This window comes from Paroedura picta, chromosome 1 (assembly GCF_049243985.1).
Source record: "Paroedura picta isolate Pp20150507F chromosome 1, Ppicta_v3.0, whole genome shotgun sequence".
Classification (NCBI taxonomy): domain Eukaryota; kingdom Metazoa; phylum Chordata; class Lepidosauria; order Squamata; family Gekkonidae; genus Paroedura; species Paroedura picta.
Genome location: NC_135369.1, coordinates 180,650,491 through 180,674,410, shown reverse-complemented (window position 1 = coordinate 180,674,410; position 23,920 = coordinate 180,650,491). Strand labels below are relative to the sequence as shown.

Sequence of the window (23,920 nt, the reverse complement as noted above, 5' to 3'; positions counted from 1 at the left end):
ATTTCTGTGAGGAAATTGATACTTGCTTAGTCATGCTATGGTTACCTGAGCCAGATTGCTGGATAGGGCAGTATATAAATCACATCATCAAATAGATAAATAAAATAAACTTGAATTAAGCCACCCACTGTTATTGCAGCAGACTGCTAATATTGACATGGCGTGACACAGAATTGTGCTTTAATCAATAGAGTACAACAACTTTTTTGCCCACCATCGTGAGGTGCAAACCATCTTCCGATAGAAGAAGAAGAAGAAGAAGAAGAAGAGTTGGTTCTTGTATGCCGCTTTTCCCTACCCGAAGGAGGCTCAAAGCGGCTTACAGTCGTCTTCCCTTTCCTCTCCCCACAACAGACACCCTGTAGGGTGGGTGAGGCTGAGAGAGTGCTGATATCACTGCCCGGTCAGAACAGTTTTATCAGTGCTGTGGCGAACCTCATCCATGGTCCAAAAACCCAAACCTTTCCCAATGACACCAGTGACATAGCCATTCATTTATCTGCATTGTTTTTCTCTCTCTTCCTAAGCCTTGGCCGTTAACAGAAGAACCAATGGATACACAACCTGCAGTCCCAGATCCTTCACCTTTCCTCCCAAGGCCACATAGCCTTGCTTCATATGCTCCACACTGCACTGGGAAATATTATTTGTTTCCACCTGAATGAGCAGGAAGGGATATCTGTCCTTGGGCTTTGCAACTATTTCCACCCTTTCTGTGTCATCCTTGATTCTTGCGAGACAGCAAGTCGAGTTGACACACTTTGGCTTCTAATCCTCTCAATAGGGAATCCCCAATTACCCACACAAATCTCCTAGCCCTAACACATTGGAGAGCAGAAGAGGTAGTCCTCACATCCACAGGGGCCTGTGAAACATCTTCTGAGCTTCAGGGGAGTTGGAGGAATAGCCCTTGTTCCTGCGGTCCGGAGTCACTATCTAGAGCCAGATCCTAGAAACGATTTCTGAGAATTAGAGAGGTAGAACATCTCCTTATTTCTTGATATATTTGGGTAATGTTCTTCCATCCACTGTCCTATTGTCTTAGGTTCTCCTCTAACTGGTGAGACACCTTTCCCACAGCTCCCAATTGCCCTCCAAGAAGGCCCACCCAGCAGAGGGTAGAGCTAGTAGCCAAACTGCGATTAACTACAGTCCCCCACCACCCAGGCAAGAAACAGACCAAAAACAACCCAACAACATTCAAACAGCCCCCACTCTGCTGCAACCTGTATTCTCTCATACACTTTAAGAAAGAAGTTTTTAAGCAAAGGCTAGATGGTCATAGGGCAGAAATGCTGATTTTATGCACTTAGGCAGATTGTGAGTGAGTGGGCGGGAAGGGATGTGCCAGCGTTTGTCTCTTGTGGCTCTTCCTTGCAGACCCAGGGAATTGCTAAGTGCCGCTGTGGGGTGGTAGATGAATTCCCTCCAGGCCAGGCTGGATTCTGGAGGTTTTTGGTAGGGAGAGAGATCATTTGGGCATGAAATTGGGGTCATTGTGGGTGGGCAGGTAGCTTTGAGTTCCTGCATTGTGCAGGGGTTGGACTAGATGGTCCTGGATGTCCCTTCCAACTCTGTGATTCTATAACACACTGTTTTATATTCCCTTTGGGGCTGAGAGATGTACTCTTCAGGTTTTTGGAGAAATGAGGTGCAGAGATCACAGGTATGTAAAAGGTTTGCCAGTTTTAACTTGCTTGCCGCTTTATTACTTTATTACTTGTCTATTTGCTTGTTTAGTGAGAATCCTAAACTTGATTGTATCATTGCAGCAGGAAGACTTTCTGTATTGGCTCCCATTCCATACGAAAACTGTTATAAAGTAACCATTGTGGGCATCCCCATCCATTCTACCAAGGGGTAAAATTTACCTGCTTGTCAAGGTTTTGAACTGCTAGCCCTTGATAGAAATATTCATTATTCTACATAGGCATGCCATGTGCCCTCTCTTGTCCATCCAGCCTCTAGGTCTGTCAGGAGCAGAACTGCCATGAGATGAAAGGGAGGGCAGTATATAAAAATTAATTAATTAATTAATTAAAGACATCTAGCTACATCACATCCAGACAAAACCCACTTTTTCTTGAAGTAAATTGATCTGTATTGTCTGGAGACTGGTTGTAATTCCAGGAGATCTTTAGACTCCTTTTCTAATTTTTTTTCCTGCCAGGCACAGCAGTGGTGGTGGTAAAGAAGAATCCGCAGGTGCCTTGTGGACTGTAACCCAGACTTTCAAAAACCAGGGTTTTATGAAACCCTGGGGTTTCTTGACAGCTCTGGAAAGGTTTCCTGCATAGGTGGGAGTTAATAAATGTTTAATGTATTTTTAACATTTGTTAAACATTTATTGGGTAATATGACCATATATGGTCACATTGATCCTTCCCTCCCCCCCCCCCCCCGCTCCCAGAATGGCCAATGATGGGCCAGGAGAGGGTGGGAAAGGGAGGGGCTCTGGGTGGGCGTGGCTGCAGTTATGCTTTCCAACCACATTCTGCAGGATTGTGCCACTTCTGTGGTTTCTGGAAGCCTGAACAATGTTTCTGGGGTTTCGCAACAGTAAAAAAGTTTAGAAAGGTGGCTTTAGCCACTGCCTGGGCATGAGAAAGATTGGCTGTTGGTTAAAAGAGATTTAAATTTTAAAAAAATCTGTGCAAATTTAAGGAAGATGTTTTATACCCCACTTTTCTGTCCCTTATGGAGTCTTAGATCAGCTTTCAGTCTCCTTCCCTTCTTCCCCCACAACAGGCACCCTGTGAGGTAGGCGGGGCTGAGAATCTCCTGGGACTGGTCCCAGGTCACCCAGCAGGCTCCATGTGGAGGAGGAGTGAGATTCAACCCCCATTCTCCAGATTAGAGTGCTCTTGACCCCTACACCATGTTGGCTCTTTTTCATGGAAGAAGCTTAAGAAAATTTGGAATATGGAAGAATACCTTCCATAAAAGAGAGCCAGTTTGGTGTAGTGGTTAGGAGTGCGGACTTCTAATCTGGCATGCCGGGTTCGATTCTGCATTCCCCCATATGCAACCAGCTGGGTGACCTTGGGCTCGCCACAGCACTGATAGAGCTGTTCTGACCGGGCAGTGATATCAGTGCTCTCTCAGCCTCACCTACCCCACAGGGTGTCTGTTGTGGGGAGAGGAAAGGGAAGGCGACTGTAAGCCGCTTTGAGCCTCCTTCGGGTAGAGAAAAGCGGCATATAAGAACCAACTCTTCTTCTTCTTCTTCTAAAAGGAACACAGCTGAAAGCAGCAGCACAAATAAAATTATCCCACCACTTCTCTTTGAGAGCACTTTCTCATCAACACACAATTAAAAAAAAACAGTTGCCAGAACATGCCTCTCTGAGACCTATAAAAAAAAAACAATTCTGATTTCTCTATTAGAAGGCTCGTTCCGCATTCTTTTCGGTTTTGCCAAAATGGGTGAATAAGAGAATGTATCAAAGTCCATACAAATGGATGTCAACCAACATTTCACCCTCAAGTGAACGGTTATGAAACCAATCAAATATCTTCTCATAAATAAATCTCACGCTGTTCAACTTGAGTGTCATGGAAGGAAACCTTTATTTTGGGTCAGGTTTTCGCACTGCCCTGCCAGAACCCTTAGGAAAGCCAGATGGCTCAACAATGTCACAATTTATGAGCAAGCAAGACGTCGGGAACTGCATCACGAGAAAGGGGGGAGGGTCTCAGCCTGCCTGAGCAACTACGACACACAAGCAAATAAATATGCTTGTTAAACAGATCCATCCCCTGAATCACGAGAGAGCCCTTTTGAACACAATCAAATCAGAGTCCAGTAGGATCTTTAAGACCAACAAAGATTTATTCAAGGCGTGAGCTTTCGAGTGCTTGCACTCGAAAGCTCTCGCCTTGAATCAATCTTTGTTGGACTTAAAGGTCCTACCGGACTCTGATTTTATTGTGCTACTTCAGACCAACACGGCTACCCATTTGAATCTATTCTTTTGGACCATGGTATTCCTTCAGTCCCACGTTTGCAACTGTTTCCCTCTGGAAATGCACAGCCGCTCAAAGACGAACCGAAATATAAAAAGCTGCCGGGGGAGGAGACGATCTTCCGATTGGCTTTTTTCCCCTCGCATCTTTCCTCCTCTCCTTTCTTCAAACAAGCACATCGACGGCTGACGTCTATTAATAACTCTGCAAGGCCCGTTTCCAGAAATACCTGCTTTCAGCAGCAAAACAGCCCCCTCTCTCCTTGTTCATCTCCCATACGTTGGGAGGCGCCCTTTGACAAAGGTCTGCATTTCTTAAATAGGCAGCCATGCCTCTGCCGTTATTAGCTGGGGAAAAATAAGTTACGGAAAAGAAAGTCTTTGGTAGACCATTTATCCCCAGAGCACTTTGGAAAGAACCAACTCCCTTCAGTCCAATGCGAACGGGAGGAATCATAAAGGGAGAATATGAAAAGAGAAATAGAATTTCCTACCGGGTATTCTGTCGCGACACACTGGAGCCCCACGAATCCTCCTCTGCTTGCTCGTGAATCAATTTCACACATGCCCACCTTGCATTTCCTGAGAGGTGTTTTATTCATTGGTTTGACATCGCCATGGCAACCTCGCAACATGGTCACGTGTCAGCCGAGCAATGCTGTTTACCTCCGAGCATATGGGCAAGGGTTACCCGCTGTACATATGCACACAAATATATTTAAACAGCAATTGATGCCACCTGCAATGACCTTTCAGTCCTAAGTCTCAGATACTGGGCCGCTGTGCTAGCTAGAACAGTGAGGTGGTGACCTGTCCGAATAGAGAAAAGAAATGGTGATATAAAGTCTCAGAGCTATACAAAAGGGAGGGAGAAGAGGAGGAAGAACAGATTTTTTGTACCCCACTTTTTACTACCCAATGGTGTCTCAGACCAATTCCGCATGGGCAGAAAAGCCCAGGCCAGCGTCTGTATAGCAGCAGGGCTACTCGCCGCTGCGACACGATGTCAGCACCGGTCCGGCCCCATCCCTGGCCTGGTGCATTTTAGGCCCCCTTTTGCCTAAAATTTCCGTATTACCCAGTCTGCTGCAGGGGCCAACCAGGCCTATCCAATTGAAGATCCATCCTGGAGGGGACAGAAAAAAATATATATATATCCCCCCCCCATGGGACGGAACCATTCCACTTTGGCCACCTCCATCATGGGGATTCAGGAAACGGAGGGTACATGGCCTTGCCGCAAACTCTCAGCGGCAGCTCAGCACAGCCACCACCATGTGGAATTGGAATCCAAGTGGCTTTCAATCACTTCCTCTTCCTCTCCCTCTCCTCACAATGGACATCCTGTGAGGTAGGTGAAGCTGAGAGAGCTCTGAGAGAACTGTGACTGGCCCAAGGTCACTCAGCAGGCCTCATGAATCTCAAAGTGGCTTACAGCTGCATACCCTTCTTCTGCCTGCAGCAGACACCCTGTGAGGTAGGTGAGTCTGAGAGAGCTCTGAAGGCACCCTGATTGGCCCAAGGTCAAACCAACAGGCTTCATGAGTCTCAAAGTGGCTTTTCCACTTTCCAATGTCCTCTTTCCACAATGGACACCCTGTGAGGTAGATTGGGCTGAGGAAAGAAGAGTCGGTTTTTATACCCTGCTTTTCTCTACCAGAAGGAGTCTCAAAGTGGCTTACAACCCCCTTCCCTTTCCGTTCCTCACAACAGATACCTTGTGAGGTAGGTTAGGCTGAGAGAACCTTGATATTTCGGCTCAGTCAGAACAGCACTATCAGGGCTGTGATGAGCCTGAGGTCACCCAGCTGGCTGCATGTGGAAGAGTGGGGAATCTAACCAGATTTGCCAGGTTAGAAGCCACCACTCTTAACTGCTATACCAAGTTGGTTGTTAGAGAACTGTAACTGGTCCAAGGTCACCCAGCTGCATGTGGAGGAGAGGGGAATCTCACCTGGTTCTCCAGATTACAGCAGAGAGCATGTACTGGAGTCAATCATGACATCACCAATATCCACCAGCCTTGGAGTGGCATACTCCTTGAACCCATCTCAGTCAGATATGACATTGCTCAGCTGCTTTACAGAACTACAACCACACCTGCCTCCCCACCCAAGTACATGTCACAAGGGAAGGAACAGAAAGCTCCAGAACTTCCCATGGCATGTGGACCTAGGTCATTTCTGCACTGAAGTTTTCTGGCGGGTTCCCCATGCATTGCTGCCTGATTATTTTCCCCATTCTGCACTCCACCCCACTATTGAAGGAGGATTGGGATGTGCCCAGCTGATACCCTGTAACAGCCACACTCCCAGCAGCTCTGCCATGTGGGCTCCACCTCCCCTCCTGCAAATGTGTTCCCTTTTTACTTGCAGATATATGGGGAAATAATATGGCCAGTCCATCCATATCACCCTGGCATCTCCACAGTTGATTTAGCAACACCGTGGCCTCTTCCAGACAAAGGTTCCGACCGCTATTGTCGCTTTGCAAAGAGGAGGCACCAGTTGCAACTGAAGCCTGCTCGTTCCCAGTACAAAGGCATCGATATTGCTCAGATATTGCAGTTTTCCCTCACAGAAGAATTAAATATTTAAGCTTATTCCTGAACTGAAAACCAATTCCAACAATTCCAGGCTGACACATGGTGCGTGCATATACACACACACACACTGACTTTGCTTCAGAGTCCAGTAGGCTGCTGCTGGTAGTATGACCTCAGGCACAGGACAAAGATGGGGATGCCAGTCCCCGGTTGGGGTCTGAGGATCCCTTGGTTTTACAACTCATCTCCAGGCAACAGAGATCAGTTCCCCCAGAGAAAATGGCTGCTTTGGAGGGTGGATGTTTCCATCAGAAGGGAAATAGGAATTTCTCTGCTGCAATGAAAATCTATGCAGCAAAAATGACCCCCCAAATGCTTTTTCGAATCCCAATTTGGATTGGTGCATTCAGCAAGGATTTAGAAAACGGTCAATTGGCCTTTTTTAGGCTACTATCGGATGGCCCCAGCTGTGTTGCAAACTATACGCTCATAACTGAACTAGGTCAACAGACCCTAGAAACCAGAGCTTGGTTGTGCACATTTAAATACCAGCTAAAAATCCATTTTCACCTGCCCCCTCTATCTTTATTTTCTAATTTGTTAGGAGATTCTAAGGGCTTTAATGAAATAATTTCTTGCAAACTTTGCCGCTGAGGACTAGACATAGCAACTCTAGCCAATTAAGATGAGTGTACACAAAGGTTAGAAGATTGATAACACAAGGATTAGAAGACTGTGGTATTCAAACAAGAGGCTCATCAATTTATAGGATTTGTTTCCCCAGGCATTGGGCTATGTCCTGGTCATACAAGTCAATGCCATGACACCTGCAAGTATTAGATGATTATCCTCTTAAAAGGGCTTTCCTTCTAGCTTGTTTAAGTATTTTCCCTTCTAATTCATCAAGGGGTCGTTTCCTTCAAATTCTGTGAAGTGAAAAAATTTGTCTGCGTGGATGCAATGTCCCAGATACACCCCATACCTATTATTCAGCTGCCCCACATTTCAGATGTCCCATCATTACCTTGGGGGACTATATGGAGAAACAGAAATACAGGTGTGCTGAAGAGAAACATCTAGTAGTGAGAATGATGCTGAGTGGGAAGGAGCCTTCAAAGATTGTGGACATTGCAAAACTTTTGCCAATTATTTCAAGGACAAACCTCTCCCTGATGAAGACCGTTCCACACCAGTTTAGTTTAGATTTATTACGGGCATAGACCAGCACAAGATGATGCAAAACATCCATTAAAACCAGGAATTAAAACATCTTAAAACATAGTAATACAAAATAGAACACATAATAAGAAGGTACATAAACACAGCTGTCCAGTTCACTTGAAACAGGCCATTCTATTTCTCCACCAATCTGCCCAGTAAGCATGCCTGTTCCCTACCCAAAACAAACAAACAAAAGAACAAATCTCTCCCCCCAATTTTTTTTCAGCTTCAAGGCACCAGATTTCAAGAGGGATTACAGTGAAAGGAGCCCAATACATCCATGAATTAAGGCATATTCATGTAAACTAATAGGTCTTAAAAGAAAAATAGCGGGCATCATGGTCCCTTTAAAAGAGCGAGGAAGGTGATTGGCCACCTGTCTGGATTGACAGGAGGAAGAGAGGAGCGTGGCTAGCGTGTTCCCCTCGTCCGCCATTTCAAGGAGGTGTGCTGAGTGGCAAGACGCGCTAGAGGGAGGCAGAGGAGCCAGCAGGTGGGGAATTCCCAGAGGCACGGGGAATGTTAGCGTTAAGCCATTGTGCTGGCCTATCACTGCTCTTTTTTCTGTGCGGAATGGCCCTGCTTGTATTACATAAGGTACTACCATTGTTATTTATTTGTCCCTGTTTGGAAATCTTACATGTGTTGTTGTATGTACATGTATGGCCAGGGTTTTTGAGTTTTTTTGGGGGGCAGACATCATCTGGGCAAGGAATTGGAGTCAACGTGGGTGAATTTCTTGCATTCTGCAGGGGGTTGGATTAGACCCTGGAGGTCCCTTCCAACTTTATGATTCTTCCTGAAGGGGGTCCCAAAGCAGCTTACAAACACTTTTCTTTTCCTCTCCCCACAACAGACACCATGTGAGGTAGGCAGGGCTGAAAGAGCTCTGACAGAACTGCTCTGTGAGAACAGTTCTAAGCAAACTGTGACTAGCCCAAGATCACCCAGCTGGCTGCAGGAAATCAAACCCGGTTCTTCAGATTGGAGTCTGCCACTCTTAACCACTACACACTGCTGGCAACTTAATTTTTTATTTTTTAATCTTCTGCTGAGAGAGGCAGATGCACCAATCTCCACTGGCAATGAAGCCAAGTAAGGGTATTTTGTAGACTGAAACGGATTTAATGTATTTCTCTGGGGAGGGTGGTATATAAATAGAAACAAACAAACAAATAAATATGCATGCTGCACAAACTACATTTAATAAACTAATGTAAGTTAAAAGGTTATTTCAGTGGGCTGCAATTAGCATTTCAGTGGTCTCTAAAGTCTCACTCAAACCACAGCCTTTCATTTGATGCAGACTGACGCTTCTGTAGCAGAAATGCTTAAGAGTTCACAGCAAATGTACAGAACTGTGTGCAGTTCTGGAGGCCTCACTTCAAGAAGGACGTAGATAAAATTGAAAGGGTACAGAGGAGAGCGACGAGGATAATCTGGGGCCAAGGGACCAAGCCCTATGAAGATAGGTTGAGGGACTTGGGAATGTTCAGCCTGGAGAAAAGGAGGTTGAGAGGGGACATGATAGCCCTCTTTAAGTATTTGAAAGGTTGTTACTTGGAGGAGGGCAGGATGCTGTTTCCGTTGGCTGCAGAGGAAAGGACTCACAGTAATGGGTTTAAAACTACAACGATATAGGCTACATATCAGGAAAAAAATTTTCACAGTCAAGAGTAGTTCAGCAGTGGAATAGGCTGCCTAAGGAGGTGGTGAGCTCCCCCTCGCTGGCAGTCTTCAAGCAAAGGTTGGATACACACTTTTCTCGGATGCTTTAGGATGCTTAGGGCTGATCCTGCGTTGAGCAGGGGGTTGGACTAGATGGCCTGTATGGCCCCTTCCAGCTCTATGATTCTATGATTCAAATGTTAACGTTTTAATCCACCACAGAGAAAGCCCCCATTTGCAAGGCAAGGCAACTTAATGACTCACTGTACTTTTATTTACTTCCTTTATACCAGGGGTGGCCTCACTGTGGCTCTCCAGATGTCCCTGGACTACCACTACTACCCAGGGGCTCAAGGTATTTGTAGTCTATGGACATCTGGAGAACCACAGTTTGGCTATCTCTGATTTACACTCTACCATTCTTACTGATGGAGACCTAGAGCAGTTTACATGGTTCCCCTCACCACCATCTTATTCTCACAACAAGCTTCTGTGGTAGGTTAAGTAGAGACTGTATGACTGGTCAATGTTTACCCAGCAAGCTTCCATGGCAGTGTCAACCGGGGATCTCTCAGGGCCTCGCCTGACCCTTTAACCACTAGAGCATTCTGGGCTCTTTATCTCGTTCAATTATACTTGAAAGAATCATTTCATCAATCTTCAGTTTCTATTTGTCAGCCGCCATTACTATAGCAACCGCAGAAAAGGAGCTCAGCTGTAAATAAATGGGTGCAAACAGAAATGGTCTCAAGACCACACAGGAGAAAATTAGAAAGAAGGGGGGAAAACAGCATAGTACCTCTCCAGCAAAAAATAAATAAATAATAAAATTGCAAAAGTGTTCGTTTTGCTAAGGATAGGTTCAGGTGGGTAGCTGTGTTGGTCTGAAGTAGCGTCCAGCACCTTTATGATGAAAAATGATGGAGATCTGGGGGAGATGCCTAAGGATGGTGATTTGGGGAGAGGAAGGAATTCAGCCAGGGTTACTAGTAACCCCAGAGTTACTCCAGAGCCCCAGAAGGGTTACTCCAGTTGGGGGGGGATAGTATAGTATCCCAGGGATATTTAAGAAACCCAGGGAGGAGTCAGGAAGACAGGGTGGCTTTCTGCTCATCTGATCTGTGGTGACCTTGTTGAATTCACACACAATGGGAAAGGAAGACCTGAATCTGCTGCACGCCCCCCATTGGCTCCTCCCATTTCCCCCCTCTCAGAATTTCTTCTCAGAGCCCCACCAGCAGAAAATGGCCAGAGGAAGGCTGTTGCAAGCAAAGAAAATGTGAAATCCACGCAGGAGAGTGTCCTAGGACTCCAAGGCCAGCCGGACGGCCAGCATCTCCCTCCCTCCCAGCCGCTAGGGGGCGCACGCACCTCGTCCCGCCTCCAACTCACCACAAAGTTCCAGCTCCAGCTGCAGAGCCGTGCCGAAACGCCTGTTCCACTGAGAAAGGTCATATTGAAGCCAGCAGGAGACTTCCGAAGACCGTGGTGGGACGCGGGACATCTGGAATAAAAGCGTGACCGTCTCTCCAGATTCGGGACGCCTGGTCACCTTATTCTAACCCCTTATTCTGAGGAGCAAAAAACCACCATTCACCATGAGGCCTAGAACTAAGCACCAGCTACATGGGGAGCAGAATAGGTAGAATCAACATTTCTCTCTCCTCCTCCCCTCACAGGCCTGTGACTGAGTGACCTACAGGTCTGGCTTAAAAGTTGAGTGCCTCTGCAGAGTCTTCACCACTGGGAGAGGAGATGGCAGTAGAAGGAAAGGGTAGAGAAAGGTGGCAACGGGGGGTCAGAAGCCAGAGGAGAAAGCAGGGATCAGAGAGGGAACTTCCCCATGTATAGGTCACCACTTGTTTTTAAAAAAATAATAATTTAAAGCTTTTATGACTGAAACCTCCCAGCCAGAAACACATTCACTGCTGAATCCCACTGATGCTCTTACAGATGAGGTAGACAGAGAGATGGATCTAAAAAAGTGAGCAGGATGCCCTTGAATTGGCGGATATTGCCGGATATTGCCGTGGACGCTAATTCTCCCTCTTACAGAAAGATCTAAAAGTCCTGTTGCCTGGGCCTGTCATAGCCAATGTGCTCGAACAGACCCAGTTTGGAAGCGTTAATAATTCAGCTTGCAAATTGTGTCTGTCAGCGTGCAAAAGAGGAGCCAGCGAAGAGCTTGGGAAATATAACGGTGTAACTGGCAGCGCTGTTCACAATAGGAATAGCTCCGCTGGTTGACTCCAAAACACAATTCTTAATTTGTAATAGAACAGTTGCAGATATTAACATACCCTGATATGGGGGCCAACATAGAGAGGACACCATTGACCCATTTGTTATGGGGAAGCAACAGCATTTGACGGTCAAACTGGGTTAATGCCTCTAATACAGCTTTTCTCAATTTTTTTTTACCATTGAGAAACCCCTGAAACATTCTTCAGGTTTCAAGAAACCTCAGAAGTGGCGTGATTGTCAAGAATATGGTTGGGAAGCGTAACGGTGTTCATGTTCCTCCAGGGCCCCTCCTCTTCTCATCCTCTCTAGGCCCATCACTGGCCATTTTGGGAGGGGGGATAGGACAACATGACCATATACATTCATATCACCTGATCAATGTTTAACAATTTTTGAAAATATATTAAAAACTAGTTAACTCCCACTCATTTTGGAAACCCTTCCAGGGCCATTGAGAAACCCCAGGGTTTCACAAAACCCTGGTTGAGAAATCCAGATCTAACATCTACCTCTTACTTCAGTTTTCTATAGATTTGGGGCGGGGGGGTTGTCTTGGTCGGAAGCCATACGACTAAGTTTTGGGTCCCGTGGCACCTTTAATCCCAACAGAGTTTTATTCAAAGTGTAAACATTTGCGTGCATGCCCAGAATTAAACATTGTTGGTTTTAAATTTGCCATCGGACTCAAACTTTATTCAGTTTCCTATTGTTAATTTTAGTTCTAATCCAGGGACGATGGATGTTGTTGGAGTCATTCTCATTTCCCTGCATCCAAAGAGAGACACGTTATATTTAACACATTGTTTACAAGATGGAAGAACCAGAGTTGAATTAGTTACATTTCTGGACCCTGGCTCTGATCAAAATGGCATGCATAATCTTGTCAAAGGACAATCTCATGAGTGGGCAGTCAGAGAAAAATAAGGCCATGTGGACTCAGGAGAGCCCATCTTTTGGCAATGAAATAGCCAAGTGCTATCTTTTCAAAGAGCCTCTTGTGGTGCAGAGTGGTAAGGCAGCAGACATGCAGTCTGAAGCTCTGCCCATGAGGTTGGGAGTTCAATCCCAGCAGCCAGTTCAAGGTTGACTCAGCCTTCCATCCTTCCGAGGTCGGTAAAATGAGTACCCAGCTTGCTGGGGGGTAAACGGTAATGACTGGGGAAGGCACTGGCAAACCACTCCGTATTGAGTCTGCCATGAAAACGCTAGAGGGCATCACCCCAAGGATCAGACATGACCCGGTGCTTGCACAGGGGATATCTTGAACTTTTAAAAATAGGATCGCCAAGGGTGGTGAAATGTACATCTTAAGTTCAATTGTAGCTGAATGGATGTGTACAGAGAAATTGCTCCTAGACTGTGACCTATGCACCGCCTCCTCTCTTGAAGTCACCTTTTGTTATGCCAACAAAACCGCCGTACATAAAGAGCCACCAGAGAGCTTTGATTGCCGTGTTGCTCTCTTCTAAGTCTTTCTAATCATGTCAGCATTGTCCTCAAAACGTGAGTTATGGGTCTGAGCAAAGTACTCTCAGCAAGGGCGGTAGTGAAATGGCATGCAAGCTATAATTTGTATCAAGATTTGGGCATGCACTCTTTTCAGTCTTGGAGTTAATAAAGTGCCTTTTGTTGGCTAGCAGAATAAGGGAGGCTCAGCTGACCTCCTGATGGTAGATCGGTCAATCACAAATTGTTAGCCTGGTGCCTCACTGTGGCTGGGATTTGGGGAACAGCCTTGCAGTGGCTGTGCTCCTTTCTCCGGAACTGGATACAGAGGGTGGCAGTGGATAAGAACTTATCGTGTCTCTACCAACTCCCTTTAGGGGTTCCTCAGGGAATGGAGTGGGAGCCTCCATAAGGGGCTGTGCATATGCCCGGGCAGCGGCATCTTCCTGTGTCTTTTGGTGAGGTGGCTGTGGGGCACTCCAATAGACACTGGACTTCTCTCTGGCTACGCCTTCCCAGGGAACGGCAGGCTTGATGGATAGGGGGAGCTTGACAGGTATGTCGCTTGGACCCTGCATGCAAACCTACTGCACCAGCAGGCTGGATGGATAGGTGGAGTTCGACAGGCATGTCACTCAGACCCTGGGTGTGGGCCTGTTGGGACTGTGGCCAGCTGGCTGCAGGATGAGGAGGGGCAGCATTTTGAGATACTCTACCATCTTTTGTGTCTTTCCCCCCTTGTTCTCCTCCCCCCCCCCTCACTTCGGAAAAGAAAACTAAATGGGCAGCTCATTCTCCATCCCCACCCCCACTTACTTTGGCTGTAGAGGAGACAAACGGCAGGAAATAGTCCCATTGTCATAGCCCCATTGTATACGGCACTGGTCAGACCACACCTGGAGTACTGTGTGCAGTTCTGGAGGCCTCACTTCAAGAAGGACGTCGATAAAATTGAAAGGGTACAGAGGAGAGCGACGAAGATGATCTGGGGCCAAGGGACCAAGCCCTATGAAGATAGGCTGAGGGACTTGGGAATGTTCAGCCTGGAGAAAAGGAGGTTGAGAGGGGACATGATAGCCCTATTTAAGTATTTGAAAGGTTGTCATTTGGAGGAGGGCAGGATGCTGTTTCCGTTGGCTGCAGAGGAGAGGACACGCAGTAATGGGTTTAAACTTCAAGTACAACGATATAGGCTAGATATCAGGAAAACAATTTTCACAGTCAGAGTAGTTCAGCAGTGGACTAGGCTGCCTAAGGAGGTGGTGAGCTCCCCCTCACTGACAGTCTTCAAGCAAAGGTTGGATACACACTTTTCTTGGATGCTTTAGGATGCTTAGGGCTGATCCTGCGTTGAGCAGGGGGTTGGACTAGATGGCCTGTATGGCCCCTTCCAACTCTATGATTCTATGATTCTATGAAATAAACCCCATAGAGCTCCAGCTCTATGACTACCACTCCCCTCCCTCCTCTTAGCTTTCTCAATCAAGTGGGAAGGAGAGAGCAGCCACACAATTAAATGTAGAAGTCAACATCTGTTTCAATTTGGGGGGAAAACAAAGGCCAAAGACACGGGTTCAGATAAATCTGAATTCTGCAGGCTCAACAACGGAAAAACAAAATGTAAATGCAGAACCAGCCCAGATCTACCTTTCCAGTGAGTAGGGAAACTGAGACATTAAAATTTCTTGGCCATGGAGGAGGTTTTCTCTTCTGTGCTGATTCAGTCCAGGCAGATAGAGCTCTCACCCCTGGGGTCTGCTGGAGGTAGCCTTTGTCATGTGCATTTTAACCACGAAATCTATCTCAAAATCCTACCCTGTTTTCCTCTTTTTCTATGTGCCACACATTGGATTTGCCTACATTGGATTTTATCTTCATTAGGTCCCTTCTTTTTGCTTACTGAAATAACACTGCCTTTTTCTTTTCTCTCTCTCTCTCTCTTTGTCTCTTTTACAAATGCATTGGTGAAATCATTCCCTATGAACAAAGGTTAATCCTTTTCTTTTCCTCGACAGCAATTCTGGGAATTAAGAGGAGGGGGGAACAAGAAATACCATTTTCAAAGCAGTCACACAGAGGTTAGGCTGAAAAGAGCACATGGCCTATTTTAATTAATCTCGAGGTACTGGGCGAGGAAGAAGCATTTTAAAAGACACTGAGCAGACAAATTCCTTAGTCGATTTAACAGAGCCCGAAGGTGGAATAAAACACAACCTTTTCATTCATCGGAAGAGATCGCTGACTTCGAGAACAGAAAAAATAATGAGTTCCTGGCAGGGGGAAGGAGGGGGAGGAAAATTATTGGGGAATTTCTCCGTTTGCTCCCCCACATTTGCCCCCTAGTGCCACATTTGCCCCCCAGTGGGCAAAATGGGAGAGGGACTGGGTTTGCCTTGTGAAATGACACCTCTTCCAGCAGAAAACAGAAGTGATGTCTTCACACTGGGTGATGCTATAATATTTGCCCACAAACTCTGTGATTAACCCAAGAGTCACCTCTATCGCAATGATGTCACTTCCAGCTCAAACTGGAAGTGACACCATCCTGCTGGGGACTCCATCACCGACCTAAGTCCACTCCACCCCCGTCTCGTGTAGGTTAACGGGCATGTACCACTCCTCCTTCAGGATTCTATAGGTGTTTAAAGAACGGAGGGGGGGGGAGCTGTTCTGCTCAAGCCAGGCTTTCTCAACCAGGGTTTCGTGAAACCCTGGAGTTTCTTGATGGCCCTGGAACGATTTCCCAGATGGGTGGTAGTTAATTAATTCTAATATATATTTAAAACTTGATAAATGTTTATTGAGTGATACGGCCATATCAACCTGCCCCCCCCCCCAAGTGGCCAGTGATGGGTCTGGAGGGAGTGGGAAGGGGAGGGGCCCCAGGTGGGCGTGTCCACAGCTGTGCTTCCCAACTAAATTCTGCACAATTGCACCAGTTCTGGGGTTTCTCAAAGCCTGAAGTGTGTTTCAGGCAAAAAAGTTGAGAAATGGTTAAAAAGTTGAGAAAAGTTGGCTTAAGCCCATGTGTTCTTCCTGTTACCTGGGAATTTTCACATTACTGTTCTGCTGGTGGCAAATAATAAACTGGATATTATTTGTTGTTGGCAAGTCAAGCAATATAAGGACATGGCCATTTCAAACAGTGCCGTTCTTTTTCACACCTCAATCTTCCTCAGTGTTGTTGGGTTTTTTTTTTTAATTCTACGTTGAATCCTATAGCACTATAGCAGTACCAATGAGATCCATTGACTATTGAGATCAGAGTGAAATCAAGTGGCCTCAACAGTACTGCTGCAGTGCTATAGCATTATAGCACTCATCTTAAGTGTTTGTTTAAAAAAGAAAAAAACACTGAGAAAAATCATGCGGCTCAAAACAGGCAGGAAAAAGCAGGATTTCAGGAAGCAGTACAGACATTTTACACAGCACACCACAGTGATTCCGGAGTGCAAGGAGGAGGTGAAAACCATAAGAAAGCAGTTTTTGTCACTTGTGCTTCAACCACACTTTGCTAACCTAAGGCAAGCAGGTTTGTCTGAACAGGAGAATAAATTCTGCTAGTAGCTGGCTACTACAACCAGCTTCAGTTGTCCATAGGAAGGGGGTCTGGGGGCTAACTCCTCCAGAAGACGTGGGTTCCATAAAGGGAGGACCCACACCAGGCTAAAACTTCTTCAGCTGAGGTCTTTCAATAATCCAGTCCTGGGAGAGACAAACAACGTGGCCTCATGCGACACAACCCATTCCATTTTTCTTCATCTAGTCACTCCTACCCAAACGCCACCGAATATGCGAACTGAGTGGTTTCCTTCCTCCACCCAACAACATATATTCCCCAAAGCTGTGCACTGGCATGAGTGTCATCAAGGGTTATATAGTACTGATTCCTTGCAAACTTTTATAAGAATCAGATCGTTCACGTTTTTTAAAACAACTTTAAAAAAATTATCCTAGAGCATGAAGAAACAGAAATATAGAACTTTAAGTGAACCCCCAGGGTCATGTAGTCTATCCCTCTGCAGAATGCAGGAAATTCTCAGCTACCTTCCCCTCCCTCTCCCCTGAGACCCCTGCTCTATGCTCAGAAGAAGGCAGAAAACCTCCAGGATCCCTGGGCCGATCTATCCAGAAGGAAAATATGTTCCTGACACCAAAGTGCCAATCAGCATTACCCTGAGCTAATGAGAGAGGATGACAAGAGCTGAGTACTCCTTCATCCCTCCCTTCATGACCTGCCTAAATTCATAGCAATTCATAAATGCTGCATTGCTATCAGATGCAGGGAGGGGGGGTAGCAACCCCATTCTGTGCCTGGGGCAAGCAGGCAGGCAGGGCTTGGTGACATGGGGGCTCCGGTTGGAGGCTCCACAGAGAAATGCCTGCCCACAATCCAGAACCCCTCCCACACACCCAATGTCCTGCAGGTCCAACCGAGGAGCGGCATCAGAGGGGCCATCTGCAAGTCCCTCAGCTCATTCCCTCAGTTGAGGAGGTGGGATAGGGGACTGGCAGCCATCAGGGGACAGCCCTCACTAATGCCCACACCAGAGGGAAAGCTGTGGGGGGTTGTGCTGGGTGACTGTTGGGCATCGCTCCATCCAACATGAGCAGCCAATTGGAGGAGGTGGCGCTCAGGGGCGGGACAGCTGCCCTGAGTGGCACTTAAGACATGAGGCCAGCTCCTCCTCCAAGGCCTTACCAGAAATATAGTATGTGGAACAGATACTTGTATGACATTGTATTGTTTTTCATTGTTGCATATTGGTGTGTCATGATGGTTTTATTTTCAATTGTAGGATTGTACAAGTTGAGAAATTTAAACCATTGCTATTTCATTAGCGGTATGCCTGCTTTAATGCAATTAATTATATTTTGGTTGTGATTGCAGGGAAAGGTAAATTTTGTAACCATATTTTGATTTGTTATCTAAAATGTATAGCTGCTGATGAAGGAATACTCCTTGAAAATCAATATTCCAGCGCTCATTTTGGCTTGGCTTTGAACAATTGTTAAAAAGTTGAATTTGATGCCTTGGCAGCATTTTTTCCCTTCATTTGACAAGTCTGTGGCTGTGGACTGGTGGCCCTTTCTATTTTGTGTTTTCTGAATAAGGCAGGAATACAATACAGCAATACAGCAAAGAAATTAAAAGACGCTTGCTCCTGGGGAGGAAAGCTATGGCAAATCTAGACAGCATCCTAAAAAGCAGAGACATCACCCTGCCAACAAAAGTGCATCTAGTCATGGCTATGGTCTTCCCAGTTGCAATGTATGGCTGTGAAAGTTGGACCATAAGGAAGGCCGAGCGTCAAAGAATTGAGGCTTTTGAACTCTGGTGCTGGAGAAGACTCTTGCGAGTCCCTTGGACTGCAAGGCGAACAAACCGGTCAGTCCTAGAGGAGATCAGCCCTGACTGCTCCTTAGAAGGCCAGATCCTGAAGATGAAACTCAAATACTTTGGCCACCTCATGAGAAGGAAGGACTCCCTGGAGAAGAGCCTAATGCTGGGAGCGATCGAGGGCAAAAGAAGAAGGGGACGACAGAGAATGAGGTGGCTGGATGGAGTCACTGGTGCAAACTTAAATGGACTCTGGGGAATGGTAGAGGACAGGAAGGATCATTGTCCATGGGGTCGCGATGGGTCAGACACGACTTCGCACCTAACAACAACCTAACAACAACAACAACAATACAGCAGGGATTCTGGGAAACAGGGCCTTTCTATGACAATAGGATCCCAGTGTGACTTGTTTGTTCTGGCCCTGTGAGTGAATGCCTGCGGAAGATTTAATACTGAATTCCCCAGAATCCATTTTGAGCTGTATCCAATAGGAATCCCCAGTCCAGGGTACAGTGTCCACCACCAAGAGCTTAGTCCCTCTGCTGCAATCGAGACTGCAGAGAGACACAGAAGACTGAAAAGAAGAGACAAGCAAAGAAGAGCAAGCCCTGACCTGGTTAGTCCGGGCTGCTCTAATCTTGTCAGATCTCAAAAACGAAGCATTATCAACCCTGGCTGGTATTTGGATGGGAGACCACAAGGGAATACAAGGGTGGTGAATAGTGGCAGGCATTGGCAAACCACCTCTGAATGTCTCTTGCTTAGAAAACCCCACAGGACTGACCTGGGTGAGCTGTGATTTGGCAGCAAAAAACACAGAAAGTCCTAAGATGTTCATGCCATTCACTAAATTCTGCACTTGGACCGTTTACGCACTGGAGGTTTCAAGCCAGGCTGCAGGCTGGAGTTTCAGTCGTGCCAGGTTGCCCCACCTCTTCCAGCACCCACATGGGGGAGCATTTGGCCAGGTGCACCTCATCCGCCCCCGATTTCTGCTCCTGCATGGGAGCTGGGACACTGAAGTACCCAGTGCATAAACGGTCCAAGGGAGCTGGGGCAGTGAGGTTCCCAGTGCATAAACGGTCTTTGGGGCGCATAGAGTAACATTCCGCCTTTTATTTTGGCCGACCTTCAGATCCATACTTAAGAAACTTTATGTGTGGAGTACAATGGAGAAGGAATGTGGTGGAGGAGTTAGCTTAATCTTTGCCACCGAGTTATAAGTAACATTTCAGAGCAACGCTGCAGAACTCAGAAGAGTTTGGGAAGAGGGGAATATTCGGTCATGGAGAACTAGGCTGGGGATGGAGTTGTCCGTTTCTCTGCTAGCCCTGCAAGAAAGCATCATTCACCAGGAGCAAACAATGCTTTGCATGACCTCAGCTTCCTCCAGCACGCAAGGGGTTTCTATGGTAATTGGGGACGTTTTTTTTTTCCCCTCAGTGCAAACAAGGACAGTTCTCACTATAAGACTGCCAAGGAGAGCTAACACAGAAACCACAACGCTCCCTAATGAATAGCCGTTTGTGCCCCGTACATGTTGGCAACAGAGCCCTCTCCTTCTGAGCATCAGCCCTCTGACAGTTGGGCTGAAATCTTGGCAGGCTTACAAAAGCGTTCAGGTTTTGTTTTCAGAGCCCGGTTTGCTTTTCTTCTTCACGGCCGTCACACGTCCCCGAATCCCTCGTCCAAAACGCCACCAGCGGCAGCCAGCCGCAGCCGCAGCTCACAGAAAAATCCTGCTCAGCGGGACGGTCTCAACTATGCAAAAAATTAATAATAAAACCCTACAAAGAGAGGATAGTTATTTGCCAGGCAGAAGGCCACCCTTGCCTGGAAGCCTTTTGTCCGTTCGGTAACTTTTCATGAGAACTGAATTTTGACAATAATCTCGGACATCACAGTGGTGGGATGGAAGCGGCACTCCAGTTGTGACATTTTTGCTTGAAGGAAATCAGGCCGCTGCTCCATCGGCCGGGCTCCTCGCCAGTTCTAAAGTAGGTGGGCATGAAAGTTTGTGAAGCAGACGGCGACGGTCTCGTCTTAAAACCACTACGGTCAGGTTAAATTTCGACAGCCGTTCAAGAGAGTCACCCGGTTGTGATTTCTTAGGCTTGTTATTCTTCCTTCAGGTGGTTTTCTTGGACATGAACCATAAATATGATTTTTTTTAAAAAGCAATAAAATCAAGCATTTCTAAGAACACCATTTAAAAGCGACCCTTCTGTAAAAGGTAGGAAGAAACCCAATCCCAATTAAGGCAATACTCACCCCTCTGGGATCTGAGGACAGCTGTTGTGTATTTCCATCGGTTCCCCTCCAGACATGGATTTCAGGGTCAGGAAGATCCCTCCTGGAAATAAAGTCCAAGTTTAAGTGCTGGGTGTCAGCTTGTGCAGTGAGAGGGAGGTGGGTGGGCTGGGTCAAATCCCCACTCTCCTCTTTCCTCAAGCAGTCTGTCTTTTCACCGTATTACCAGACAGCTGAGACTATCACCGTGTGCCGCATTATCCATTTCTCCTTTTCTGACTGACTCCCTTTCCCTTGCAAAACAATCGTTCCTCCCACACAGCATTGTCTCCACAACGGGACCAACACTTGCAGCGGAGGGAAAATCCTTAGGCTTTCAATGAATGGCACCTCCCTGCAGGCTTTCAATCCCGTGTCCCCCTGGTGCTCCCTCTGGCGAAAATTAAACGGAAAACCCTGAGCGGAGACTGCTTGCTACCTAGAAGCTATGTGAGAGCCAGCGTTGTATGTAGTTAGGAAACTATCTCTGCCTCTCCTTCTTTTTATCAAATATGTTAGGTAAAGGTATCCCCTGTGCAAGCACCGAGTCATGTCTGACCCTTGGGGTGACGCCCTCTAGCGTTTTCTTGGCAGACTCAATACGGGGTGGTTTGCCAGTGCCTTCCCCAGTCATTACCATTTACCCCCCAGCAAGCTGGGTACTCATTTTACTGACCTCGGAAGGATGGAAGGCTGAGTCAACCTTGAGCTGGCTGCTGGGATTGAACTCCCAGCCTCATGGGCAAAGCTTTCAGACGGCTGCCTTACCACTCTGCGCCACAAGAGGCTCCTTCAAATATGTTAGTTCCTAAATAAACCTTCATCTATTCTTTAATCAGGTTGTGTACCATTGCTCTGTCAATTACTCTGCCAACCAAAACAAACAAACCTGAAGGGGTTGCTGGGACTCCAATTAAAGCAGGAGAGGGGAGGAGTATCTCCACACTTTGCTTGCTCTTTCATTCACATGCACGCTTTGTCCTGTCACACCTTCCAAGATCCTAATCCTCAGCTATGGGAAAGCTCCCCCCCACCCTAACACCCCAATTTTCCAATAGTTGGGATTACATTTAAAAACCCCCACTTTTCCAGCTACTCCTGCCCCTCTAGAGAATTAGAAACTATGTTTTTGTACAAGGGGAAGAGACAGACAGGCACAGAGCTGAATCAACCCCTTGTCCTGCTTCTGAACTCCTTGTCTGATCAGACGGAAGCTGTCCATGTTAAAGAGAAAAAAACAGCTAAGCAGAATACCCTGCCGTAAAACAAGATTAATTTATTATTTTTTCCATTTATACCCTCATGTTCCCTGGAGGTTCCGGATGGGTTACTAAAGGTTTAAAGCATGCAACAAATCAAATATTAAACTAGCCTTTAAAATTCTAAAAAATCAGCAATTGAAATTCATAATCAACCCAATGAATAAAAAGCCGACTTCTTTATGAGGGATTTATAGATGGTTACTGAACTAGGATATGCCTTACGTGAATTGGGAGTGTCATCCCACTTAACCCACCTCATCAGTTCATTGTACACCAACCAGGATGCCACAGTATGAACAATATATGGAGACACTGATTGGTTCAAGGTCAGCCAAGGAGTGAAACAAGGGTGCATCTTATCACCCTTTCTTTTTAACCTTTATGCAGAGGTAATTATATGGAAGAGCCTCTTGTGGCGCAGAGTGGTAAGGCAGCCGTCTGAAAGCTTTGCCCATGAGGCTGGGAGTTCAATCCCAGCAGCCGGCTCAAGGTTGACTCAGCCTTCCATCCTTCCGAGGTCGGTAAAATGAGTACCCAGCTTGCTGGGGGTAAAACGGTAATGACTGGGGAAGGCACTGGCAAACCACCCCGTATTGAGTCTGCCAAGAAAACGCTAGAGGGCGTCACCCCAAGGGTCAGACATGACTCGGTGCTTGCACGGGGGATCCCTTTACCTTTAATTATACGGAAGCTTAATCTGGAAGAATTAAAATTCTTTTCAAAATTGGAGGTCGTAACATCAATAATTTCTGCTATGCAGATGATACAACACTCCTTGCTGAATCGGAGCGTGATCTGAAGACCCTGATAAAGAGACTAAAAGAAGAAAGTGAAAAGAAGGGACTATACCTAAATATCAAAAAGACCAAGAACATGACAAATATTGTCAGTAGCACCAAAGTCACAATTGACAATGAGAACATTGAATGTATTGATGATTTCATCTTTCTTGGCTCTATGATAAATCATAGTGGTGGATTGGAGATTTTGGAGTTGGAGATTTTGGGCTAATCCTGCGTAGAGCAGGGGGTTGGACTAGATGGCCTGTATGGCCCCTTCCAACTCTATGATTCTATGCAGCCGTGAAATCAAACGGCGAATAACACTGGGCCAGAACGCAATGTTAGGCATGATCCAAATATGGAAGAGTCAGGATATCAGCCTTAATACAAAGTGCTGGCTAGTCAATGCCGTTGTCTTCCCCATAACAACCTACGGATGTGAAAGCTGGACCCTGAAGAAGGAAGACAGGAGGAGAAGAGATGCTTTCGACTTGAGATGTTGGAGGGGGTGAGAAGGGGAAAGTGGGCGTGTCTACAGCTCTGCTTCCCAATCATATTCTGCACCACCGGGCCACTTCCGAGGTTTCTCGAAGCCTAAAGAATGTTTCAGGGGTTTGTGAATGGGAAAAAAGTTGAGAAAGGATGCTTTATAGGGTTTCTCTCCCCCCCCCTCCCGCCCCCATTAAACCCTCAGTTTGGATGACTGGTACAGCAGTATAATGATATGTCTCAAGGTTTGTTTTGTTTAATTGCCAGGGGAAATAGGAGCAACTGAGAGGGGTGAAGGAAGCAGGAGAAAACAGGGTGTGCAACAGAATGATCTTCACCATGCCCTCTGAAGTTGTAGGTGTCCCTGTGGTATGTCAACACACTAAACAAAACCAAAGTGTTGGGGCAGGGCTACAGTGATGTATTGACTTGGCCAGCTCTGGGTTGGAGATTTTGGGGCAGGGGTAGTCAAACTGCGGCCCTCCAGATGTCCATGGACTTCAATTCCCAGGAGCCCCTGCCAGCATTCGCTGGCAGGGGCTCCTGGGAATTGGAGTCCATGGAAATCTGGAGGGCCGCAGTTTGACTACCCCTGTTTTGGGGCATGGAACCTGAGGGGGGCAGGATTAGAGGAAGAACTTCAGTAGGGAAATATGCCAGAGATT

At 46.5% G+C, this 23,920-nt stretch overlaps 1 protein-coding gene across 2 annotated transcripts in view; it reads right to left on the bottom strand.

The window, feature by feature from the left end:
* Positions 1–21,044, bottom strand: part of MYO16 (myosin XVI) — a 167,649-nt gene extending 146,605 nt beyond the window's left edge. The window contains exon 1 of one of the 2 annotated variants that reach the window (XM_077314411.1): positions 20,705–21,044. The gene's annotated coding sequence lies outside the window, so the exon portion shown is untranslated. Of the gene's footprint in view, positions 1–4,459; positions 4,510–20,704 lie in introns of those variants that run through there. The other variant, XM_077314418.1, reaches the window with a different exon arrangement.
* Positions 21,045–23,920: the final 2,876 nt, after the last annotated feature.